Source organism: Coregonus lavaretus, assembly GCF_964263955.1.
Source record: "Coregonus lavaretus genome assembly, chromosome: 15".
Classification (NCBI taxonomy): Eukaryota; Metazoa; Chordata; class Actinopteri; order Salmoniformes; family Salmonidae; genus Coregonus; species Coregonus lavaretus.
The window spans coordinates 38,117,345-38,128,537 of record NC_140002.1 but is presented as its reverse complement, the minus strand read 5'-3'; positions in this window follow the sequence as shown (position 1 = coordinate 38,128,537).

The window sequence follows — 11,193 nt, the reverse complement described above, 5'->3', positions numbered from 1 at the left end:
AAAGGGGGCAGGCCCACTGCAGCTTCCTCAGCGGTAGAGCTGTTACGTGTTGCTGGCACAGTCGGGGTCATACCAAAAGTAGGGACCGCGCTCCGAAGAACTACGCTACGCGAGGCTTGAATAAGGGCGGTATTGCACCACCAATGGTTTTCAGCTGACCGCTATATGAAAAACATGGGAAATGCCACACACCACTACAGCCTAGAAGATACTCCTCAGAAATTGTGTTTTCCTCTCATCTCTATGCACTGCAATATAGCTGTCATATAGGCTATCCATATAATAAATAGCTCTACAATACGAAAAAGAGTAGCCTAAACCAACCTGGACTCAGGGGTAGACTTAACATAGTAAACGTAAATCCAGGGATACTGCTTTGGTATGATATGTTACATTTGTATGGTATGTATTAATTTGTGGATGTCCGTCATCCATTTCAGATGATATGTTACGAATTACAATTCGTATGATATGTTAAGAATTGCAATTTGTACAATATGTTATGATTATGCAAAACATATGATATGTTATGAATTCCAATTTGTTATGGCTAATGTTAGCTAGGTGGCTAAGTGGCTAACGTTATCTAGGTTAGGGGTTAAGGTTAGGGGTTAAGGTTAGTGTTAGGAGTTAGGTTAAAGGGTTAAGGTAAGATTTAGGGGAAGGATTAGCTAACATGCTAAGTAGTTGCAAAGTAGCTAAAAAGTAGTAAGTAGTTGGAAAGTTGCAAATGAGCGAAAATGCTAAAGTTGTCCATGATGAGATTCGTTTTTTTGCCTTAAGTAATCTTCTGTCTTATATAACCATACAAAATGTAACATATCATACTACTTTGAGTGTCCTGGATTTACATTTACTATGTTATGTGTCATCTATGAGAACAGGCTGCCTAAACATGTGTGCCCCACACTAATAAATAGTGTGATAAATAGATACATAGACCCTATGATAAATAACTAAAGTGCCTTATGAAACCAAGACGCAGAATTTAATGTATACCAAAATAAGCCTAGAGAAAAGCCCTATCAAACACATTATTTCATATCTGAGTGTTCTTGATAAATAACGCTTGTCTGCCATCCTGTGGTTTAATTATGTTACTGCACCCACGGCCAGAGCCACAGTCACCGCCACATAAAAGGCCATTTTTGTTTGGACAAAATCCAATATCAAAGAAATGTCTTCTGTCTTATCAAAATATAATTGAATGTCCAACTGTAAAATTTTTATTGGTTTGTTTTGTGTGTATTTGTTGAAATAAAATAACTAAATAAAAGTTCACATATAGGCTACTCCAAAATCCAAACTCTTATAAGCCATTTCGCACTGGCAACAAACGTCAATTCAACATCTATTCCAAATCAATCAAATCAAATATTATTTGCCACATGCGCCGAATACAACAGGTGTAGACATTACAGTGAAATGCTTACTTACAAGCCCTTAACCAACAATGCAGTTTTTTAAAGAAAAAGTAAAATTAAAAAAGTGTTAAGTAAAAAAATAAAAGCATATAACTAAAGAGCAGCAGTAAAATAAAAGAACAGTAGGGAGGCTATATACAGGGGGGTACTGGTACAGAGTCAATGTGCGGGGGGCACCGGCTGGTCGAGGTAATTGAGGTAATATGTACATGTGGGTAGAGTTAAAGTGACTATGCATAAATAATAAACAGAGTAGCAGCATGTTGGTTCAACGTAGTTTTATTGAAATGACGTGGAAACAACGTTGATTCAACCAGTGTGTCGCCAGTGGGTTTCATCCCTCATCCTACCAACTGAGGAGGCATATCTTTTTAAATCATAGCACAAATGTGTTTTATTAAATTCTTCCAATTGACTTTGTCAATCCAGTTGTTCATAACAAATCTAAATAAGTATTTAGTGTCTCTGTTTCATTATGGACTTTAAAGAACACCCAGCCGAAAACACCTAATTCCAGCCTATAGTAATTTGATAGGTAGGACCTTTATTTGAATCTAAGATTCTCTGGAGACATAATAACAAGTTGTCCATACCACAAGAGGGTAGACGGGGACCTGTATCAGGGATTTTGACCAGATAGACAGATCATCTGCAGAGATATAGCTTCCCATGTACTCGTCTAAGATTGTAGTTTTCTATACCATATATCTTATGATGTACAAAACCAAAATTACCTTATCTTTGTGCATATAACAATCTGCCAATGGTATACAATATCTGCCAATAGTATACATTCTTATAACTGCAAAACAGACATTAGATTCACTCTGAATCTACACAGAGAGCTGTATTGGTGTGTACTTCCAAAGAGTAGTTATTCTAGGGAAAATATAAAAAAGTATTTATTTGAATCCAGGTTTCTCTGGAGACATAATATTAAGTTATACATATCCTCAGAGGGTGGAGGGGGCCTGTTGGATAGACAGATATCCTGCATAAATGGAGCACCTGTACTCGCCTATGGTTATAACTTGTTATAACTAGGTATGGCCGTGTACAAAATCAAAATTACCTTAGACATATGCTTAGTTGAGGTCAAAAAAGCTAATGAAAGTATGTCAGTTGTATACATACTTGGTACAAATGTGATACATAAACCAGCAGCTACCCTCTGAATGTACACATGGTGCCAAATAGTTATTCTACGGAAAATGTTATATGAATACCAGCATTCCTAAAATATCTTCCAATATTCTATATGTGCAACTTGTTATGGTATTTGGGTTGCTATAACATTTGGTTTGAAGTGACTGAGGATTTGGGCATGCATTTTGAAGCATCCTGCCATAGGCCCTACCACTCCCATTGCTTCACTAGCAGAAATGCTAATGATGGTGTACCGGCCCTTTAAATGGCATTCATTTTTACCACATAAATAATGCAACATTTATATTTACTTCAAAATTCTAAAAACGAAATTATACTACAATCAAATGATTGTAAATCAGCTATTTAGTACTAGTGTGCATTGTACTTTGGAAAAAAGCTGCACATTATTTAAGGCAAAAATGTACATTTTAGTTTGACAGCATATGCAAATGAACTGTACATTTGTGATAACATTATTTACATGTCTAATGATGTTTTGATAAGAATTTAGTAAATATTTTGCTATATTGTTGCTTTTTACAATAGTTTCTTCTTGGGGTCAAAATGTACATTTTACATTTTAGTCATTTAGCAGACGCTCTTATCCAGAGCGACTTACAGTTAGTGAGTGCATACATTTTTCATACTTTTTTCATACTGGCCCCCCGTGGGAATCAAACCCACAACCCTGGCGTTGCAAGCGCCATGCTCTACCAACTGAGCTACAGGAGGCCCCAGTTTGTAATCCATGTACAGTGAGGGAAAAAAGTATTTGATCCCCTGCTGATTTTGTATGTTTGCCCACTGACAAAGAAATGATCAGTCTATAATTTTAATGGTAGGTTTATTTGAACAGTGAGAGACAGAATAACAACAAAAAAATCCAGGAAAACGCATGTCAAAAATGTTATAAATTGATTTGCATTTTGATGAGGGAAATAAGTATTTGACCCCCTCTCAATCAGAAAGATTTCTGGCTCCCAGGTGTCTTTTATACAGGTAACGAGCTGAGATTAGGAGCACACTCTTAAAGGGAGTGCTCCTAATCTCAGCTTGTTACCTGTATAAAAGACACCTGTCCACAGAAGCAATCAATCAATCAGATTCCAAACTCTCCACCATGGCCAAGACCATAGAGCTCTCCAAGGATGTCAGGGACAAGATTGTAGACCTACACAAGGCTGGAATGGGCTACAAGACCATCGCCAAGCAGCTTGGTGAGAAGGTGACAACAGTTGTTGCGATTATTCGCAAATGGAAGAAACACAAAATAACTGTCAATCTCCCTCGGCCTGGGGCTCCATGCAAGATCTCACCTCGTGGAGTTGCAATGATCATGAGAACGGTGAGGAATCAGCCCAGAACTACACGGGAGGAACTTGTCAATGATCTCAAGGCAGCTGGGACAATAGTCACCAAGAAAACAATTGGTAACACACTATGCCGTGAAGGACTGAAATCCTGCAGTGCCCGCAAGGTCCCCCTGCTCAAGAAAGCACATATACAGGCCCGTCTGAAGTTTGCCAATGAACATCTGAATGATTCAGAGGAGAACTGGGTGAAAGTGTTGTGGTCAGATGAGACCAAAATGGAGCTCTTTGGCATCAACTCAACTCGCCGTGTTTGGAGGAGGAGGAATGCTGCCTATGACCCCAAGAACACCATCCCCACCGTCAAACATGGAGGTGGAAACATTATGCTTTGGGGGTGTTTTTCTGCTAAGGGGACAGGACAACTTCACCACATCAAAGGGACGATGGACGGGGCCATGTACCGTCAAATCTTGGGTGAGAACCTCCTTCCCTCAGCCAGGGCATTGAAAATGGGTCGTGGATGGGTATTCAGGCATGTGTGGTCCTCTGTAGCTCAGCTGGTAGAGCACGGCGCTTGTAACGCCAGGGTAGTGGGTTCGATCCCCGGGACCACCCATACACAAAAATGTATGCACACATGACTGTAAGTCGCTTTGGATAAAAGCGTCTGCTAAATGGCATATTATATTATATTATATGACAATTACCCAAAACACACGGCCAAGGCAACAAAGGAGTGGCTCAAGAAGAAGCACATTAAGGTCCTGGAGTGGCCTAGCCAGTCTCCAGACCTTAATCCCATAGAACATCTGTGGAGGGAGCTGAAGGTTCGAGTTGCCAAACGTCAGGCTCGAAACCTTAATGACTTGGAGAAGATCTGCAAAGAGGAGTGGGACAAAATCCCTCCTGAGATGTGTGCAAACCTGGTGGCCAACTACAAGAAACGTCTGACCTCTGTGATTGCCAACAAGGGTTTTGACACCAAGTACTAAGTCATGTTTTGCAGAGGGGACAAATACTTATTTCCCTCATTAAAATGCAAATCAATTCATAACATTTTTGACATGCGTTTTTCTGGATTTTTTTGTTGTTATTCTGTCTCTCACTGTTCAAATAAACCTACCATTAAAATTATAGACTGATCATGTCTTTGTCAGTGGGCAAATGTACAAAATCAGCAGGGGATCAAATACTTTTTTCCCTCACTGTATGTAAAATATGTTGGTAGTATGAGGATTAATATGAATGTTGAACCATTTGTTTTACCTCATTTGCTTTCCTAATTGATCTGTTATACAGTCAGGTCCATAAGTATTTGGACAGTGACACAATTTGCATCATTTGGGCTCTGTACGCCACCACAATGGATTTGAAAGGAACCAATCAAGATGTGCTTTAAGTGTAGACTTTCATCTTTAATTGAAGGGTTTTGTCAAAATTATTGTATGAACCGTGTAGGAATTACAACCATTTTTACACATAGCCCCCCAATTTTGAGCAGATAATATAGCCCTAAACACTTCAGAATTCATCCTGCTGCTTTTGTCAGCAGTCACATCATCAATAAAAACAAGGGAACCCGTTCCATTTGCAGCCATACATGCCCACGCCATAACACTACCTCCACCATGCTTCACAGATGAGGTGGTATGCTTCGGATCATGAGCAGTTCCCTTCTCCATACTCTTCTCTTCCCATCATTCTGGTACAAGTTGATCTTTGTCTCATCTGTCCATAGGAGGTTGTTCCAGAACTGTACAGGCTTTTTTAGATGTTTTTTGGCAAACTCTAATCTGGTCTTCCTGTTTTGTAGGCTTACCAATGGTTTACATCTTGTGGTAAACCCTCTGTATTTACTCTGGTGAAGTCTTCTCTTGATTGTTGACTTTGACACAGATACGCCTACCTCCTGGAGGGTGTTCTTGATCTGGCCAACTGTTGTGAAGGGGGTTTTCTTCACCAGGGAAATAATTATTCTGTCATCCACCCCAGTTGTTTTCTGTGGTCTTCCGGGCCTTTTGGTGTTCCTGAGTTCACCAGTGCGTTTTTTCTTTTTATGAATGTACCAAATAGTTGATTTGGCCACACCTTGTTTTTGCTATCTCTCTGATGGGTTTGTTTTGATTTTTCAGCCCAATGATGGCTTGCTTCACTGGCAGTGACAGTGAAGCAAGCCATCATGACAGCAACAGATTCCAAATGCAAATGCCACACTTGAAATCAACTAGATCTTTTATCTGCTTACTTGTAAATGAACTAATGAGGGAATAAGTATGAACTCAGTATGAAAAATGTCTGCTAAATGACTAAAATGTAAATGTATTAACACACACCTGGCCATGGAACAGCTGAGCAGCCAATTGTCCAATTACCTTTGGTCCCTTAAAAAGGTGGGGATCACATATAAAAAGTGCTGTAATTCCTACACCGTTCACCCGATTTGGATGTAAATACTCTCAAATTAAAGCTGAAAGTATGCACATTCAGCTTATATTCATTATTTAATTTAAACTCCAATATGCTGTGGTAGGCAGCTAAAATAATAATAACTTGGTCAATGTCCAAATATTTATGGACCTGACTGTATGTAGGCTATATCACTAGCTCTAGTTCCTTCCCTTGTCCTTAAATATCTGCTCTGATAACCAGTTAAAACATGATAAGCAGCACTTCTTCATAGCTACACTGTTAAAATAGAACGACTCAAGACACCATCATTGTGTAGTAAAACCATGAAATGTAGTGCACCTAAACTGAGATCTAGTGTTTGGAGGGTGTTTGAATGTAAACCCAATGTAAGTGTTATGATACACTGAATATATTTCAAAACAGAATGGAAGTACTCTGAGCCACCCAAAGTGGTTCTTCAATCTGAATAATTGTGTTTTTTCTGGTGTTTCAGTGCATGTAAAAGGCAGCATCCAAACACAACCTGTTATGGCAGACTGTGTCTCTCATATAATCAAATGTTTTTAAATTGCAAATGGTTTATAGAATAAATATTGATTGATTATAAATATTGATTTAATTAACATTTTAAAGAATGGAATACTTTTCCTAGGCCCTAATTATAGGCTAAAGTTGCCAGGCAACTTTGTGAGATTGTAAATAACGTTATAATCAAAATGTTTAGGGCTATGTAAGTTATAGCAGAGGTAAAATGAGGTAACATCATTGGTATTCATGTGAAAAGGCGGATGTGAACTCAGGTCAATTGCTTGTCAAAACACTGACTTAGTACACTCATTCAGTCTTCATGACTAAACTGTTGTGCTGAACCACCCTTGTACACTGATAAAATGGGGCCCGATTCAGACTTGATATAAGTAGACTTAACATGGACTCAATAAATAATTTACTACAGTCATAATTTTTTAAGTCCACGTTAAATCAACTTATCTCAAGTCTGAATAGAGCCTAGGGAGAATGTTTTTTGGTGTGAAATTCCACCTTTATTTTTTCATACCTTCATATAAGGAGATAAAATGTTTAGATTAAAGGCACAATGTGAACCTCAAACATTGTGCTTGTGAACTGTTCTGAATTCCCCCAGTCTGAGGTATTGAGGTGGAGAAGGGGCATTAGTGGGCAGGTGTGCCCTCTCGCAAACACAATGGTAAATTATAAAAACAGGCAGGTTTGCAGGCACCTCCCCTGGACGCCCGATGGAAAAATGGCATCCCTTTAGAGGGCAAGAACAAGATGTATGTCAGGAGAACTGCAGTATTATCATATGGAGACGTATACTTGGAATACGGAGGAGGAATGGAGGGGAAAAGAGAGGCAGAGGAGGTCGAAGAGAGAGAAGGAGGGAGAGGGTGAGCTGGAATCGGTTTAAAATGTTGGAAAAAAGGGAGATGGTTTGTTAAAGAAGAATGGTAGAAAGTGTAAGCAGGGTGAGCTGTACACCAGATCAAAGACAGGATGAGAAATGGAAGTGAGTGAGGGCGATGTATCGGAGGGGGTAGGTGTGGTGAAAATCTCGGGGGCCCGAGGCTTGCACCGAGGGTCGGGATGAAGATGAGTCTGTCATGGTAGGAGTGACATTTTTTGAAAAAGTGGACCCTTGCCTTTTGGCTGATCCATTTGTGGTTTCAGGGTGGGTGAAAACAGAGTTGGTTGCTGTGGAATCGGTGAAGGTAACCAGAAGTGGTCTGGTGATAATTGTTTGTGTTTCTACTGGTCAGAGGGAGCAGGTGCTCCGCGTTAAAGAAATGGGGACAAGAGGTGTGAATTGTTTTGCTCTCAAGAAAAGAGTGCCATTGAAAGGAGTGATTACTGGGGTAGCGGTAAATGTGAAAGTTGACCAACTGAAGGGGAAAATTCATGGTGTTTGTGATGCTCGTCATTTGGTGCGACGCAGACAGGGGGGGCATGAGTGGTGAAACAGAAGAGTCAATGTCTGTTCTTTTGTGCCGAATACATTACGTTGTTACAGGTGTCAAGCTTATGGGCATGTGGCAGCAGTGTGTAGAGGGGAGGTTCCCAGGTGTGAGAAGTGAGCAGACGGGCATGAGACAAAGTAATGTGTATCTTTGGGGAAAGTATTGGTATGTGTTAATTGTAGGGATGCCCATGGGGCTAGGGATCAGAAATGTCTGGTGCGAGAGAGGCAGGTTGAGGTTTCCAGGGTTAGAGTAGTGCAGAAGTTGTCATATGCTGAGGGAGTGAAGAACTTGACTTTTTCCACATTTTGTTCCGTTACAGCCTTATTCTAAAATGGATTAAATTGTCCCCCCCTAATCAATCTACACACAATACCCTATAATGACAAAGCAAAAACAGGTTTTTAGAACATTTGGCAAATGTATACATATTCAGACCCTTTACTCAGTACTTTGTTGAAGCACCTTTGGCAGCAATTACAGCCTTGAGTCTTCTTGGGTATGACGCTACAAGCTTGGCACACCTGTACTTGGTGAGTTTCTCCCATTCTACCTCTACAGATCCTCTCAAGCTCTGTCAGGTTGGATAGGGAGCGTCACTGCACAGCTATTTTCAGGTCTCTCCAGAGATGTTCGATCGGATTCAAGTCTGGGCTCTGGCTGGGCCTCTCAAGGACATTCAGAGACTTGTCTCGAATTCCACTCCTGCGTTGTCTTGGCTGTATGCTTAGGGTCGTTGTCCTGTTGGAAGGTGAACCTTCACCCAAGTCTGAGGACCTGAGCGCTCTGGAGCAGGTTTTCATCAAGGATCTCTCTGTACATTGCTCTGTTAATATTTTCCTCGATCCTGACTTGTCTCCCAGTCCCTGCTGCTGAAAAACACCCACATCATTATGCAGCCACCACCATACTTCAACATAGGGATGGTGCAAGGTCTCCTCCAGATGTGACGCTTGGCATTCAGGCCAAAGAGTTCAATCTTGGTTTCATCAGACCAGAGAATCTTGTTTCTCATGGTCAGAGTCCTTTAGGTGCCTTTTGGCAAACTCCAAGCAGGCTGTCATGTGCCTTTTACTGAGGAGTGGCTTCCGTCTGGCCACTCTACCATAAAGGCCTGATTGGTGGAGTGCTGCAGAAATGATTGTCCTTCTGGAAGGTTCTCACATCTCCACAGAGGAACTCTGGAGCTCTGTCAGAGTGACCATCAGGTTCTTGGTCACCTCCCTGACCAAGGACTTTCTCCCCCGATTGCTCAGTTTGGCCGGAATGCCAGCTCTAGGAAGAGTCTTGCAACCATCTGTTCTTGTCCAGCCAGAGAGCTGTCATCATCAGTGGAAGTGCATGGCTCGGACTCCTCCGGTTTGCCCTCTTTGCTGCTAGAATCAGCGAACGGGGGCTCGTTGTTCACGGCGAATGAATGGCCTGTCCTCGGAGGCTTGTCATTCTCCACACCGGCTGATGGACATTGCTGCACTCTGATAAATTTCAGCACAAATGTCTTTGGTTTAGAGATTGTGCATCTTTTCTCATTCGTTTTTGTCTCTTAGACATGGTAGCAAATTGTTTCAAATCTCTATAGCTTACTTTTAGCTAAAATTATATCCACTAGTAGTAGCTAGCTAACATTAACAGGCTAGGATAGGCTACTGCCTTAATCACTAATCGTCTTCGTCATACACAAACATAAAAAACAAAACAATCATTTAATTGGCAGATTCATTTTTATTAATGTTTCACAGTTGGATAATTCCATATAAACACACCCATCACCATAGCTACCAAGGATAGTGGGAGTGAACTTCGGGAGAAAAGGGAATGGGGTGAGGGCGGGAACTGCAGCAACGCTATGAGCTGGTGGCTTGGGTGCCATCGGCGGTGCTGCAACCGATCAGGGGCGCCAGAGGGAGGCAGCCAATTGTCAAAATGCCACCCCAAATTCAGGTGCCGCAATAGGCGGCTGCCTAATCTTGCCTAATGGGAGGGCTGGCCCTGGGAAATACTAATACTAATGGGTGTTGGCAGTGGGTAACAAAATCATAGATTGCATTCTCCTTGTCCGTAGACTTCTGTCAAGGTAAGGACACAAACATTTTGTAAAAAGTAATTTGGGTGAACTATCTCTTTAAAATAAGGATGGAAGAAAATCCTGCTTGCTCTCCAGGAGGGTTGGCCACCTCTGATCTGTTTCCAAAGTGCTGGGTGTTTGAAAATATTCTTGTTATAACAATTAATTTCTCAAAATCACCCAACCTTCAAGAAAAATCTAATGAATATCAATTATTCAGGTGGTTTATGCCTACTAGTTGAAGATCCTTGCCATCTTACTCTACATAGACAAAATATGATGTATTTATGAGTTGAGTCCCCCTACCATCTCTGCCTAGCATGTGCACAATAATAAAATGTCAAATATTATATTTGAGGCCTGGAGCATTTTATCCAATGCTTATTTGTATGACTTATTCAAAACTCTCCATGAATGGCTGCAAAAACACATAGCCTCATATAATTCATTTTCAAAGACATATCAGATTTCAAATATGTGATTACACTGTCAAAATTGTGAAGAAGCTGAATAATAATGTGGGGAATAATAGTAGTGTTCTTGCTGACAAGTACACTAATTACCCTATATTTTAGCCCATTGTTAAGAATGAGAATTGTTCCATTGATCAGGTAAATAAAGTAAATAGATAATAAAATATCCTGATGACTAGACTACATCCTAACCAAATGATTTTTCTATTTATTTTCCCCCCTCTGGAATCAAACGTACACTTTTGGGTTCACAATCTGTTTGACAAAATTATTTTCATAGTTACAAATCAGGTCACCCTACCAAACTTCCCTGCTAAAACATACTGTAGGTCTGTCTGCTGCCTTTTCGTTGAAATGCCAATCACCAAATGAGGGGACTAATGC